Raw genomic sequence first — 15,979 nt, 5'->3', positions numbered from 1 at the left:
CCTTCCCTTCCCTTCCCTTCCCTTCCCTTCCCTTCCCTTCCCTTCCCCCTTTCTCACATTCTGTCATTCTGTCATTCTTTCATTTGCTCATTCTTTCTCTATTTCTCTCTTTCCTCCTGTCTTCTGTCTTTCTTTCCTTTTAAAGAATAATTTCAATTTACTTACAAAGTCATTTAAAGAAGACATAAAATTTTAAAGGAAGCTTTTATCATCTGTTTTCTTTTAAAGTATAGGAGACCATTGGAATTTTAGGAAAAAATATGTTTGGGACCCTTTTTCTACTAGAAAAACAATAATAAACAAAGCACTAAACAAAATGTTTTGCAGCAGCCACTGTCTGAAGTGTATTGCAGCAAGGCATGTTATGCTAAAAGGAAACTTGATCAGATTTGATTCCGGGTGATGTCTTTCTTTAATGCACTGGAGAAGAGAACAAAGCTTGAATGATTTTTATTTAACAACAAACAGACAATAATATCAATAATGCTTCCCATTTAACTTTTGGCAACCATTAATATGTGCTGTGCACATACCCGAGAAAAAGAGACATTTTCCCCATTTGGTTGGTTTCATCTTTTGAAGCATGTCTCCACCAAAAAGCAGATTTCAATTTCCTTCAGGGACCACAAAATACCCAGCTCTTTTCCTCTCCCTCACTGTGGTTAGAAGTTTATTTTTCAGTTGTGGTAAGTGCTTTGCACCATATTTATCTGCATGTTGTTTGTTTTAGGAGTGGAGCACAGAACATACAGACTTCTACCAGGGGAAAGACTAACAAGCAAAACACTGTACAGAAATAGTTTAATGAAATTGTTATGGGTAACCATACTGGTTGAATCAGAAAGTCTGAGAGAGTCTCTAGACCAATGCTGAGGAGCTGCTTCAGCAAGAAATATGTGTCTGAGGCCCAACCTGTGAAGCTGGGCTGAAGCAGTGAAGCTGGGCTGCCCATTTTTTTTTACCTAACCCCAGGCAAGTCACTTTCCTTTACAGAAGCTTTGTCCTCATAAGGGACATTTGCTATAAAATTTGTACCCTTACTTCTCTCAGTGGCCTTACACATGCACAGTGTTCCCACAGGCTTTTATACTGGTGCAATGGCAAATAATGGACATGGACAGTGGGTTAAAGTGTTAAATCTCATGGAAAGTAGGCAAGCTAGGAAGACTCTCAGCTTCTGTAATTTGTGTGGTGATTCTACCAGCAATTTCAATAACTCCAATACACTTCTAATTGATTTGCACTTAGGTAAGCCTAAACAGGATCTGGCCTTCTTTTGGAGGACATCAGAGAAATAGCTGTGGAAGTGTGTAGTGAGATGAAGAGGTTTTTCATCTTCTTTTACTCTGTGTAGTCTGAGGCAAAGAGAGAAAATAAGTCAACATTAAAATGTTTGTTAAATACATTTGCTTGCATATGCCCATTTTTCACATTACTATATTTTTATTCCTGAAGATTTGAAGATTCTCCTGCATGAATGGAGGATAAATATTGTAAGGTTTCTCTAAGTAAAGTCTCAGCAGTTTGAGAAAGATTATTTTAATTAACTGTGTCTATTTAATTATTATGAACATCTATTTAGTGTAATCACTCCATAAATAGTTGAATGGGATGACGCAGAAGATGTTTTTATCTGAAAGCAAGAAAGAAGCAGAAAAAAATTCTGATACATCCATGTAAAATTCACAAGAAAAGATGTGCATGTTTCTTGTTTGCATGTAGAAAATATATATTTCTTGTTTCTTGATTTGTCAGGTTTGCCTTATACACTATTGCTTTGAATTTGCTCCCTCAGACACTGGCCTTTATTTTCCATGTAAACATTGGCAAATTTTGCAGCTGTAGTGACTGTGATCTCAGTTTTCTTACAGTATCACTCCTCCATTTCCTAGTAATATCATGTTGAATCAGAATAAAATCAGTATGCCTCAGTCTTGTCACAGCATCCCTCTTATATAACACTATTCTTTTTCTGAAGTGGCTGGATTCCACATGCATTTTTTATGAAAATTCGTTTTTGCATCTTTTTCCAGAAATCCTGTCCTGTCTTGTTGAAGTCATCTTTCATCTTTATCTTTTCTGCCCTTCCTGAGTTATTTCACCTGTGTTGCAAACAATACAAAAGATTCTTTGCCTCCTATATTTGCCCATGTGGGTATTGTCCTCATGCAGAACTGCTTTAGGCAGCATCACCAGCAGGTCAAGGGAGGTGATCCTTCACCTCTGCTCAGCACTGATGAGTGCTGGGTCCAGTTCCAGGCTCCCCTCTACGTGAAAGACAGGAACATCCTGCAGCTGGTCCAGCAAAGGGCACCAAACTGGCCATGGGCTGTAGTATAGGACTTTGGAAGAGAAGCTGAGGGAGGTTTGACAGCTCAGTGTTAAGAGGAGAAGCCTCAGTGGGATCCTCAACACTTGGAGTTGCCTTTTCACATCAAGAAACTATGCATTAAAAATGAACATAATTTCACAGTTAAGAAGAAAATAAGGCAGCAGATGCATCACAGCAGTCTGCTGAGTTTTTCAATGGCTGCAAGAATTGTGTGAATTGAAGAGTAACAAAGTGAGTATCTAAATCTGGGGAAAGTGTGGTATTTGTTTCATCAATAAATGCAGCACACCATTTATGTGCAGTGCAATTTAAAGGAATCATAGAATGGTTTGGCTTGAAAGATCATCATGTTCCACCTCTCCTGCCACGGGCACAGACCCCTTCCATCAGACCAGGTTGTTCAAAGCCCCATGACCAACCTGGCCTTGAACCCTTCAAGGATGGGGCAACCACAGCTTCTCTGGGCACCCTATGCCAGTGTCTCACCACCCTCACAGGAAGGAATTTCTTCCTAATATCTAATCTAAATCTATCCTCCTTCAGATTAAAGACAATGCCCCTCATCTCACCACTACACACCCTGCTAAAGAGTCTCTTCCCATCTTTCCTGTAGGCTCCCCTTAAGTACTGGAAGTCTGCTATAATGGCTTTCCAGCAGAAGGTGAACTTGTTCTATTGAAAGTGGGGTCTTTTTGTCCATAGCTGAGAAAACTTTGGCTTTCATTAGTTTTTAGCACATGGGAGATTTTGGAAGAAAATATTCTATTTAATTAAATAGAATAAGTGGATAGAGCCTGAACAACAAATAAAATACATGAATGGAAATAGATGGGAAATTAAATGGACATTAACTGACAGGCCTCTATGGCATTTTTCAAATCTGTAATCCTGAAATCCTGAAAAATCCCATTTTTCAAATCTGCCTTGTGTTTTGGTTTGAGTTTTGGGGCTTTGTTTCATTTTTTTTTCCCATGCACTTGCATGAGTGTATCGGTACTTTGTATTAGCCTGCAAAGAAATGTCATTTTTAAAACTGAAAGAATGGAATTTTAACAGCTCAAATAACTCTAACAAAAGCCATATTCCACAAAGCACTTTCATCTAGATCCCTGTTCAAGCAGCATTGAGAAGTACTAAGGGTTTATGGAAGCAAAGATGAAATTAACAGATTTTTTGGGGGGAGGGTATAATTAAAAATGAATCACATAAAACAGCCTTTACAAGCTTTGCAAAATTATTTTTCAGGAAAATTCCCACTGATATCAATGAAAGCCTTGACTGATTGTAGACTGAAGTAATATTAATAAATGCCTACAGTAATGCCAGAAGCTTTTTACTGCAAGCCTATAACATACTCTATAACATACTGGTTTAGAGACATTTCCAAGTTTTTAAAACCTACATTTAAAATAGAGATTATATTGCAATACCTAGTTTCATGTCAGAGGGAGTTTAGGAAAGTTTCATGCTAAATTGTGACCATTAATGCTAAAACTGATCCCCTCTTTCTTCTTTGACTTTGTTATGTAAACTTGTACCACTGTACTTCTTAGTCATAATATTAAAAAAAGTTCCCTGTCAATGTGAAGCTTAACTGAAACATTCAGAGCAGTGACTCTTGCATGATTCCAGCTTACTGAGTTTTCCTCAGCTTTCCCAGTTGCTGATCCCAGAGCATCCATCAGCACAAAGCAGCCGTGCTGTAGAGCTCCCTTCAGGTGCGGGCTCACCGCCAGCGTGCGCAGGTTCGGGTGCAAGGTTTGTGTGGGAGGCTTGGCGGGAGCACGGCGCTTCTCTTCGGGAGGGTTTAGCAGGAGGAGGCAGCAGAACCACTGCTGATCTGCGCCGAGATGAGTGCACTTCCCCCAGGGCAGAGGGATCTACAGAGAGCAGCAGCGGATGCCAAGCACCATGAGGCTGTCCCGTGCTATGCTCTAACTCTGCATGAAATGGCAACTTGGGTTTTAATCTAGGGTTTGTTTACACACAACCCCCAGCTCATTACAACGCCAGTTGGGACATAACATGGGGCTTTCCTGCTCAGGAAAATGGTACGTGGCTTCCAGCAGGGAACCCAACAGCTGCTATCAACACTGGATTAAGCAAAGATGCTGAATAATCTAAGTACTGTCGATGTTGACAGGTCAACGAAAGCAAGTGGTCTACAACCTAGCTAGCCCAAAGAGACCTGTAGCTTTACCTGGAAATGCCTGCAAGCAGGAAGAGCTTCAACAGCAATGACAGGGATTTTTTGGTAGTCAGCTATTTTTGCAGCGTAGTGGTTACTACATACACATCTAAAACGTGTACAGGCATTTACATAGCTTTTCAGCAAACACATGATACTATATCTTAGAAGTATTTTTGTATAGAGACATTGACTAGCGAGTTCTGGATCTTAGCTGCAGGGCGCTATACCCACTGCTTGATGTTTGGCCAGTGTTCTGCTGCCTGTCGCACTGCCTGAATGAAGAAAACTTGAGTAAAGAGTCTGATACCAAGTTAAATTTGTAGCAAGCAGGGGGTGGGGGGGTCTCATGTCTCCAGTTAATGGGAGTGTTAGCCCTGGGAGAAAAAGTCATTTCCATCTCCCAGGAATCCTAACTCCATGCCAATGCCTTCTCTGCAAGACCAGCATTGTCTCAAGCACTGATTCTAATCAGAGACCAACGCAGAGTCTCCCTTGTTCACGCCCAGTGCCCTTTATCCAGCAGCTCTCTTAAAGCAGCTAACAGTGTCAGTAGCATGTGCTGTTAGCATGAAGTCTTTGCCTGCACAAAGGCCATGGGTAGGGCGTACACTGGGAACAGACGTTTTGCCTAAAGGACCCCAGATCTCTCTCGTGGACATCTAGGGCTTTCTACCATGACGATAGCAGTCCCTTATTGTCAGTCACAGCTACTTAGCTCTTTATGACATTATTTCTTTGCTTCAGGTCTCACCTTGCCATGAGAAGATAGGATGCCATGTGCTTCCCAACAGAACCAAGGAAAATTTAAACAGAGACCCCTGATTGAGTAGTGTGTATTATAAAATTGTGAGTTTCAGTACACTCCACTTTACTTCTCTGACTGAATGGTCCTGGGACAAACTTTTCCTGAGACCCTTTCAGCAGACAATTCACTGAAGTAAAAAGAAAGTAATACAGATTGAAACCTGCTGAGGGTATGGGGATATTCCCCTCATCTGACTGAGGGGAAGCAGCTATTAAGCAGCACCAGGAAAGAGTTAGAAGAGCCAAGTAAAGGTGTGATTGCCTGGTATGATTAATTATCATTTCTAGTTCTGGAGTGCCAGGGTAAGCGTGATATCAAGAGGGAAAGTCTATATCCCCCCTGTATAAAGAGAACAACCACCTAAAATACAAAGCAGCAGCATCACACTCAGTATCTCCTGCTAAAATTGAGAGAAAATGAGGTTATCCAACTTTCTTTACTTATTCTGGAATTTGGCCAAGTTAACAAGGTTAATCTCATTCTTGCCAAATCTATGTCACAAGGTATTCATGTGGTCAGCACCTTGGCAGCTACAATGTACGCAGCCCCTGTTTAGCTAATTCTTTTCGTACACATACTGTAAAAGGACCTGGCTCTTACATACAAAGTGATTGTGAACTGGAATGTACTTATTGCATGAGTGCAGCAAAATATTTCTGGAAAATTATTTTCTTCCTCCGTGCTAATCGGTTAAAATCTCATGGGATAGCCAGGGTGTAGTGCAGATGGAAATAATCAGGAAAATATTCAGTTTCCATAGGAGATTTACTTTTCTTCCTCCAAGCTTGGAGTTTGATTACTCTTATTTTGATGTTCTCCAATATGTTAAAGCAAAAGATTATGCTCTTCTCCTAAGAACACCTTGATTACAAGTTTTGGAGTTTGGGTTTAAATTCAATAGAACTGGTGACTTCTTTAGAGAGGAAACCCATGTCTTGCCCAAAGTGACTCTCCATAGACTTCCACTTGCAATCAGTGGAATGAAAGTTGCTCCTCCAGCCAATGATTCACAGCTGCCACTTCAGGCTCCTACTTAGAATCTGGCAATGACACCAAAATTAGGTGTGTAAGGTGAGGCCAAATGAATTCTTTCCTTTGGTTCTTTCTGATGACTAATGGGCCAACTTATGAGAGATTTGCTGAGGCATCTGTTTGTTTTCAGAGATAGCAGTTAATATCCAGATAAATGGTTTAGACATGTACAAATAAAGCAGGAAAGTACTGTTCCTCATTGCTACTTTATGCCGGATTGACCCCTGCCTTTTGGCAAGAAAAAATACCAAGGAGCCACCACAAATCTCCCTAACTATTCCTTGTACCAAAAGGTTGTCCTCATCCTAACCCCTACACAGTGTTCCAGCAAGAAGGTATTTTGGGGCAAGCTGAGGAAGAGAGACAAAATGCCTAAAGGAATTTCATACACTGGTGATTTTGTAGAGGGTCATTCCAAAAGGGAAGCTGGTTGGGGTTACTGGTACTGTACCAAGTTGATGCCTATCAGGCCTTAAAATAATTCATGTCAATATCATTTGCACAAAGATGTATTTCCCCATCATATTTAATATAAGCCAGTATAGAAGAAAATGTACAGAAGGGAAGGCATGACAGATGTGAATCACCTCTGTTAACTTGCAAAAGTCATGTACATGTGTCAAAACAGCATATTAAAATGGATTAGCTATTCATACAAATAAGAACAACATGTGCATTTGTTTCAGCTAGGATAAAAATTACAAAGGCAATCAATTCTCATACAGCACATGTGAAAAAAAAAATCTTGGCACAAAGGACAACTTACCCCAAGTGTTCAGATACATGTTTCAAGTATGCGTATTATTTTTTTTCAGCTTTCAGGTTACTAGTTTGCTCCAGAAGGCCATGAGAAACCACAGCTTGAAGGGAGGAATAATGACTTTACACTCCAAATGTATTCTCTAAAGTCACTATTTTTTGTCTTGCTTGAACTTTTTTCCATGTGGATTTGAACCCCATTCACAGAGCCATGCCAAAATGACTTTAAGCTGTACAGTAAATACAGTTTTTTGGATAATAAATTTGTATTTGGGCATTTTTTTTCCCGACTCTTTTTAGCTAAACTTTCACCATATACAGAGCTGCCACTTAGCATGCACAGAGCACATTTTCCACCAGTTGGAATCCCACAGTCAACCATGCATGACAAGCATATTGACAGATGGACTATCTTTATTTGACAGGTTTTGGACAAAAGAAGGACATTACAGTTTAGACGAGCAGAAGTATTTTGTTATTAGCATATAATATTCCAAATAATTTTCCCCCTGATTGGTATTTTTGATCAGAGATGACAAGAAGCGTCACTTTGCTCATTAGTTCTCATATGCAGCAGAAATATTTGGTTGCAGAAGAGTATGCAGCCATGTCACATGAAAAAAATCCCAAAACAACAGGGTAGAAGACCATTATATCCCTTGGTAAAGATGTGAGCTCCAAAATCATTTCCATGAGCTCAGCCCCCCTTGCCTTACAGCCATCTGAAAAGTCATCAGATAAAACTGTTGTGGGTAGACAAAATCACAATGGTCAATTCTCCCTCACTTCCTCTGGGAGCTCAGCATATCCACACATTGCCCACTCCTAAACTAGACCCCAGTGATCTGTTTATTTCAATGGCAATGACAACCTTACAGAACTACACTGTTGCTTTGGAGAACAATTCAAAAAGCCTCTTTTTTGGTCACACTTTGGGTTGGTGTCCTTGCAACTGCAAAGATGCTGCCACAGTTGTCCCAGGTTTTCAAGCATAGAAGTGTCCCGATTTCTCTTTTGAAGTTGGAGCTCTTATGCTTTGTGCAAATTCCATTGACACACACCCCTGACAGCTCGAGCTGACTGCTGGTGGAGACAGGCTCTGTGGCAAGGCGAAAGGGGAGCCCAAGGGGTCACCGGTGGTTTTTGTTAAAGGTTGGCTCTATTCAGCTCAGGGTAAACTGGGGGAATGAGATGTAATCACAGTGCCAGGTATCAGGTTATAGCCATGTGCAGAGACTGCTGCCCACTGCTGTTGAGCCAAATTAGCTTTGCCACTGGTATCAATAGCAAAGAATTTGATTCTCAGGCACTTGGTTGATAATTCACTTGAAATCTTTGAGTTGTTTTCAAATAATGTCTCTTTTCAAATATACTAAAGTTGGTGACTTTCATGTTTCCCCTTAATGCTAGAAATTAAGTGAATTAAAAACAACCTCAGCCATCCCTGAGCTTCTTTGCTTTCACATCATTCAAGGGTGGAAAGAGTTTTCTATTTTAATTAATTGGAGAATAAAAATCAGTATCCAGCTGAGATGTAGGGTCTCTTTTTTCCCGTGGAATCAAGGCTCCCACAAAAAATAGACATTTGTGCTGGAAATGCCAACTCCGATGAAATCAGAAGACTGTGATCAGGGATGTCAAGACCACCAGAGATTAATGTTGCATTAAATCCTTGTGGTTGAAAAGAAGCCACAACAATCGAGCCCCTTCTCCCTGGACACCCTCTACACTTCACTGCTCCCCAGTTTTTCCCTTCTTTCTCATATTTCACGATGTGAGTGTATATGTGTGTGTGCTACACATATGTGGGAGGGTGCTAAACTGTGCTCTCCTTATGCTCTGGTTCCTCTGGTAGTGGCTGCCTTCTTCCCCGCTGCCCGCGCTGCTGTGCGTGCCAGCAACATCCATGCACACTCAGTGAATTATGTGGACTCACCTCAGAAGCCAATTGAGGAGGTGACAATTGGTGGACATCTTTCTCTGCCTGACACCATATGTAGAAACAGTCCAGCTGAACAGATTTCTTTCCATGCTGAGGGGACCAGCAGATTATTTTTGCCATTTACCGGCTTGAAAGCTCAGCATTTCAATGCCTCACTGACTAGAAAGCTATTGTGCACAAAATCCTAAGAACATAAGAACCGATCCTGGAAAGTGGTGTTTGTGCCTCCCCTTATTTTTCTGTCTTCTTCTTCAGTAGGCAAAGAGTGTGGGCAATGTTGAAAGGAGAGGTACAATAATGTTGATAATTTATAAGCTGGCAATGGGACGTAGTTTATAAATCAAGCAACTGCCATTCAAGTTTCTGAAAATCCCTGTAACGAGTACAATTCTAGCTGACGTTTTGCCTTCCTCCTGTCTCTTCAGAGAAAGCTCAGCTGGTAATAAACAGAAGTGGGCTTTAGTTCACAGAGGTGTTCCCTTCATTTCAGGTGGAACCCCAAGGGCAAGAAAGAGGAAAAAAGGAAATACTGCTGCTGCATTAGTCATAGTTACAATTCTGTGGTGCCAGCATCAGATAATGACACATCTTTCAGGATCTGGAATTTTTTTTAACTCTTACAAGAGTTTAATGTCTACAGTTATTTTATGTAAAGCAGGACGTGCAGGGGGCAGGAGGAAAGGGCTGTCCTTCTGCCAGCAACTGACATGGGAGCAGACTGCTTGTTCAGGCACTTGCCAGTGAGTTTCCTGGCAGAGGCACTCATTTTGCTCTAAAGGCCACTCAGTTTTCAGGTGAATTATGTTCTTGGGGTGCATTTCACCATGTGCTAGCCTGCACTGTGCCTCTGAGGCCTTGTCTTCTCTAGGAAAAAAAGAATTAGTCCTCTGGGCATGTTTGCTCAGGGCTCCCTGCCTTAGCTGAAGGATCCCTAGGGGCGTAACCTTCATGTTGACCATAGGGTCTCCACAGAATCACAACTAGCACTATCAGTAATGGTGCTTAAGCTGTGTATTGCCAAAAGGTCCTCATCGCTAACCCTGATGCCAACCCTCAAAGCAGCAGATGCTGCAAACTCCTCTTGGGCTGCTCTTGCAGAATTTTGAGCACCCCTAGCTGGTGTAAAAAGACCAGCAGACAGGTTTTCACTCCAACTGCCTTTGCAGGGGAATTGTGTTAGAAAGCAATTGTTCTCCCCAAACCTTGGGGAATAGTCCTTTTCCATTACAATCATTGTGAAGGCACTGACCTAAATGCAGTGGTGCTTGCACAGTAAATGCATAAGCAGCTCTCCAGTTATCTCCATGTTTGTGAAAAAGAAGCTGCATTTTTAACCAGCATGCCTGGGTACAGGCCTTTTGGGCAATCAAAGCCTATGTGATATACAAATGATATTTCCTTTGATAGAAAAGTCCTGGTGCCTTTAGGAGAGCCAGGAGAAGTTATTTTTAATTTATGCATTTGGCCAAACACCAATTCTTATGAGCCAGCCAGTTCCATATGAACGTTTGACATGCAATGTGATTATTCAAGTGCTTCAGCTGGGACACGTTTCATCATTTTCCTGAGTTTGGTGTCATACAGGCTGTTACTACATCCCCTCCTGCCATGGAAAATACAAACTCCATGCTGCTCAGGTCAGGCTGGAGTCTCTCATGTGTGGGATGGCACAGATCTGAATTCCTCTTTGCCTGTGTTTGTTTCACACCATTTCCCCAAAGTGAGCTGTAATCACAGGGATTCTCCATGTGTCATTAGTGTGCATTGTTTAGGGCAAATAGCATGTTTTTGGTTATCTCTTACCATGTGAAACATCACATCTCCCCACTGTTACGATGCTATAATAACTCATCACATCTGTCCCAAAAATATTTGTAAGTGAAAATATAATCTTGATATCTTTTTCATTAGCAGGCAGTTTCATGTCTGCAATCTGCAGGTTTTTTATAGAATGGGAAATCTTGAAAAAATTCTATAACAGCAAAAAACAGAGAGATAAAGAATATAAGAAAGCTTGGTGTTGTAAAATAAAGTAGTTTTTGAGGTAATCATTCTCTCTATAGTAAAAGAAAAGCTACAGTTCTTTACCTCTGACAAGCTGAAAGACACGTTTTGGTATGATTCAATTTTCCCTTTTATCATTCTTCTTTCAAAAGGAGCCACAATACAAAAGATGCACAGAAAAAAAAGACTTGGATATAAATAAAAATGAGGTACAACAGATCTGGGACACATTAACGTCCAAATGTTAAAAAGAAACAACCACAAAAAAACCAATTCAAAACATTTTATGTTAACATACCAAAAAATGGAAGTTCTAGACTGATTTTTTTCAAGATGCTTCCTAAACCCTGCCTGGAGCTCAAATTAAGTCACTATGTGTACTTGCTTGGAATTTTTTAATCCAGGTAACTAAGAGGGCTTCAAAATGCCTTTTTAAGCATTTTAAGCCTTTTCAAAATGTCTTTTTAGTGTTAATTTAGAAACAGAGGCATTATTTTCTAAGACAAGAAAAATTTTCTAAAGCAAGCAAAATTTTACTGCTCCAAAAATTACTTATTCCATCCTACAGGAATCAAAAATGGTAAGTAGGTGTCATGAGAAATCCTGTGGGTTTTGTCTATTCACTTGAGGTCATTTGGATATACAGCTGCAAGGCCATCTTTTTAGTCTTGGCTGGATGTGATGTCCATGACAGACAATTCTTAGAACAGGAGGTACATGCAGCTACGCTGGTGGATCTCTGCCACCAACTCAGAGAAGCAATTTCTGTTTCTTGCTGCTATGGCCACTGCTTTCACTGAACACCCTCTGCTGCATTCACACACATGCTTCACACCTTCCAGACACACAGCCATAGCCACACACAGATACAGATGTAGGGAATGTACAGCCCACTGTTCATTGCCAATGCCCAATGCATTTTGCCTGGAAAAGCCATTACTACATATGGAAGGCTCAACTAGACTGAGCAAGAGTTGATTTATTACCCCCATATTAAAATTTAATCATTGTAATCTAGGAAAGAAATACTGTCATTCTTTTCAACAGGGTTACTCTGGATTTCTCTGACAACAATTTTAGCTTTGCAACATACCTGCCTGCAGAGAAACTCCTATTGTCACTTGTGAAAGTACAGAGACTGGCATCTTGAACTCTGGCATAATTTCTTTTGTCATAGATCACCCAGCAATTGCAACTATTTATTGCTGGGCATATTATTCCTTCACTCTCTGTGGATCCTACAAACAACACAGGGGTTTTTTAGGCACCAGTGGTTCAGCTAACATTAACTGAAGTCAGATGAAGTTAAATTTATTGTTAAAAAGTATCCAGAATACTCCCTGGGTTTTTTCTGAAATTTAGTGCAACAGCTAAAAAGACAGGTCAGCTGCTAGATATTTCAGAAAACCTCAGAAATAAATTCTGCAGAGCTTTCTGCAAGTCTTCTTAGTTTCGAAGGCAATGGAAACTTGAATGCTTGATATTTTTGAGCAAGTGGAGACATGTCAGCTCAATGAAACATTTCCAAGTAAGTTAAATGTAACCTTCAAAAACATTCAGGGAAACTCAGGGTTGGAGCTTCAAAGTCGTAGGCAGTGAGACAGACCACAACGCCATCCTCAGTCTATAGGGCTGGTGCCCACATCACATGGTGCAGGAGCATGTCCCCCCACCAGAAAAAGAAGGAAAGACGGGGAAGGAGCCAAGCCCTCATAGCCTGCCTCTGGTAAATCTCCTCTTGCTTCAAGACACACCTGTCACATTTTGATCACAACTTCTGTCTTCCTCTGCCATGTTTCTGTATTTTCCAGTAGTCTAGCTCAAAGTAACCAATCGGTATGAAAATGCTTCCTAGCCCTAACCTGGTGCAAAGGCAGGAAAAGCATTACTGCTAGCCACTGATTTTTTGTCCATGTTACTCCTGCAGGCTGCCATCATCCCACCGCTCCACAAGACTCCTTCTGCTTTAGCCCATGTCCCTAACCGCACCCACAAGGCTCTGGAGGGTCTCCAGGATGGCTTTCAGCAGTGCCCACACAGCTCAGCTGGGTTCAGCATTGCTCATCTTCGACTCATTTTGACCTGAGTGTCCTCCTGCCCTTTCTGGACTGTGACCCCAGCTTCATGTGTCGTCCCATGATGATTGCTTACGATGGATGGAGGCAGGTGAAGGAAGTCCAGAGACCAAATGAAAGAAAACAGATGAAAAAGCCTTCCCTTTTATCTATTTCAGTAAAATTTGTAACTGCCAAATGCATCTTCTCTTTCCTGAAGTGATAATCCTGTCCTCCTTCCCGTATGACCTGGCCGTAACCCTGGGAGGAGGAAGCAATTTATTTCTAGCCCTGTTGTTTTAAATGTGTCTCAGCTTTTAGGCTGTCATCTGAGGCCACCTGAGATCATGTTTTTCACCTGCCTGCGTGCTCATCGGTCTCCAGTCACCTGGCAAGAGGAGCCGAGGACGGGGCAGCCACAGCGGCGGCCCTGCACGAAGAGCTGACGTGGGAGCACAACCGAGGCTTGTTTGTTTCACACCATTTCCCCAGCGCCCGTGCTGACAGACAGACAGACAGACAGACAGCCTCCCACCAGTCCCTGTGGGGCACTGAGCAGCCCTGTGACCACGGGCGTGCAGCTGGGAGAGCGCCAGTGCTCTGCAGCTCCTACCTGTTGCCTTAGAAACGAACAAAGAGACGTAGGCCTGTGTTCTTTCCTCCTTTCTTTTTCTTTCTTCTTTTTCTTTAATTTTGCTACTCAGATAGTGCCCTGTGTGCCAAGCCTCCAGGTGGCAGGGAAGAACGAGGAGAAAAGAGAAAAGAAAGGAGAGAGAAAAGTGAGCACATAAAGTGCAGGACACATATTTTGAGACTAAATATGAAAGCAAGACACCTTGGGGCAGCTACTGGGCTCGTCCCTGCCTGCTGCCCTTGTGTGGCATGCAGCAGGAGGTCACACTGCCACGCCGAGAGCAGTTGTAGGAACCAGCTGTGACATCTGGCTTCCATTGAGGAATCTGAATGCTGGAACTGGACAATGTTTGTTTTCTCTTGCTTGAGCATGAATCAAAGTTTTAATTAAAGAAATCTCAGAGATGCTTTCAGCAAGACTGCCCAGGGTCAGTGTGCAGAGGGTGCTTTTTCAGGGATGTGAGCTGGTCGCGGTCCAACTCGCTCCCTGAGGTGACGGGTGTGTTTTGGGGTGAGGGAGGAGTTTCAGAGCCTCAAGCAATAGGGATTGATGACACTCAGAAAGACCCTATAGTTGCCTTTGTGTACATGGAGGCCCAGACTCCAAGGAATTACCATTGCCTCCTGCGTACCTTCTCATTTTGCCAGCAGCTATTCTCATGGCTGATCAGCCTCACTGCCCTTCCCTTTGCAAAGTCATTCAATCCTTCCTCTGGTTCCTCCTTCCTTTAAAGCCACTCTTAGGACCTCATCTCTTCATTCCCAACAAAGACCACCAGAGCTATGCCGTCTGACACCACTGGCTGCAGCTCTGTTGCTGCTCAGCTACTACTGTAACCTATTAGTTTTCCAGCTTTTGTATTAGGCAATAATTTTTTTTTTCCCAAATCACTGTTTTTCAGACAGTTAGTAACCCTTTAGGATAATAACCATATTCCCACTTCTGAGTAGTCAGTAGCACCATAATAAAATATTTCAAACACATCAGATTTCTAGAAACCCCTTAAATTGATTCCCAATCCCCATTAAAATTGCAGCAGCAGTTCATCTCTCCATGGCTACACGGGTTTGGAAAAACATCTGGCACACATCCTATTCCTTCAGTGCAAAGCACACCCTGTACAGCTGCAGCTTAGGCAACACATCTGAGAGTCACAGTCAATCTGTAGCAACAGCTGAGAAACAGAAACCCAAAGTAGAGGAGTAGGTTTGTGGGATCCCGTTCTACAAAGAATGGTTATAAGGCATTAGTCCGTTGGATATAGCTGAGACTTCTAGAGTGGCTCACAGCCACCCATGTGCCCTATAAATCTATTTCTTGTTTTTATGTGTAAATGATGTAATGCCCGCAAGCTTCCTCAGTCAGGGTTCATTATTTAATTTCTCAGGTGGCTGAAGTCATAGGCTTTGTGGCGTCTATGGCCACCCACAATGTGCTCTCACTGCCCAGAAATGAACTTCCTCTTAGACCTTGAATTCTAATTGGCATCTGCAGAACTCAAAGTCCACTGACCACTTCATGTCATGGGAACATTTTCGAAAGCATCTCTGGAATGATAAAACCATTTTGATCCTAAAATAATGTGTGTGCTTAAACTAAGACCTTTTCTGATAGAAAGAAGACAATTAAAGCCAAGTTTTGATATGATAGCATGTTAAGATAAACCCTGTTTTCATAAGCAATCGTCTACTTGGAAAATAAAGCTCATGAAGCAAGATAAAGTCCTTGTTTCACCTAATCTAATATTCCACATTGTCAGAATTTTATCCCAGATTTTCTTTACTAAATGGGAGCACATCTTTACAAATACCACTGGGCTCCTAAATCATTCCTGGGGATGGTTATCACCAGTGGAGTAATGAGGATTTATCTGTCTCCTTTGCCTTACCTATTAGTGATAAACATATCTCATGCTTTCTTTTAATCCTGCTAAACTCACATCATTGGTCTTGTTCTACCTAAATTTTTATAAATCCAAAAAGTTAACAATGCATGAAAAACAGTTTCCTGGCACAGAGGAACTGGAACACTGGTCCAGTTGGGCCTGAGAAATTAGTCTTCTCCATAATACTGCCTAGTGTCATGGTACCAAACCTTGTGGTTTTCTGATACTATCTGCGATCATTCACTTTTTGGCAAACTGAAATACTGTGCCTTATTAGCAGTTAAAATAAATTGAATAGAGTGGTGCAGAGGTGAAATTATTACTGTATAAACACTGATCAG

The 15,979-nt window shown here is 41.6% G+C and overlaps 1 protein-coding gene across 1 annotated transcript in view; it reads left to right on the top strand.

Moving 5' to 3' along the window:
- Positions 1-13,985: 13,985 nt before the first annotated feature.
- HDDC2 (HD domain containing 2) overlaps positions 13,986-15,979 on the top strand; it is a 34,591-nt gene continuing 32,597 nt past the window's right edge. Inside the window, exon 1 of the mRNA XM_042016535.1 lies at positions 13,986-13,994. The gene's annotated coding sequence lies outside the window, so the exon portion shown is untranslated. The remainder of the gene's footprint in view (positions 13,995-15,979) is intronic.

Source organism: Corvus kubaryi, unplaced genomic scaffold (assembly GCF_017639235.1).
Source record: "Corvus kubaryi isolate FWS band 111438036 unplaced genomic scaffold, C.kubaryi_AGA036_p1.0 split3-73, whole genome shotgun sequence".
In the NCBI taxonomy this organism is placed as follows: Eukaryota; Metazoa; Chordata; class Aves; order Passeriformes; family Corvidae; genus Corvus; species Corvus kubaryi.
This window is presented reverse-complemented; position numbering and strand designations above follow the sequence as displayed.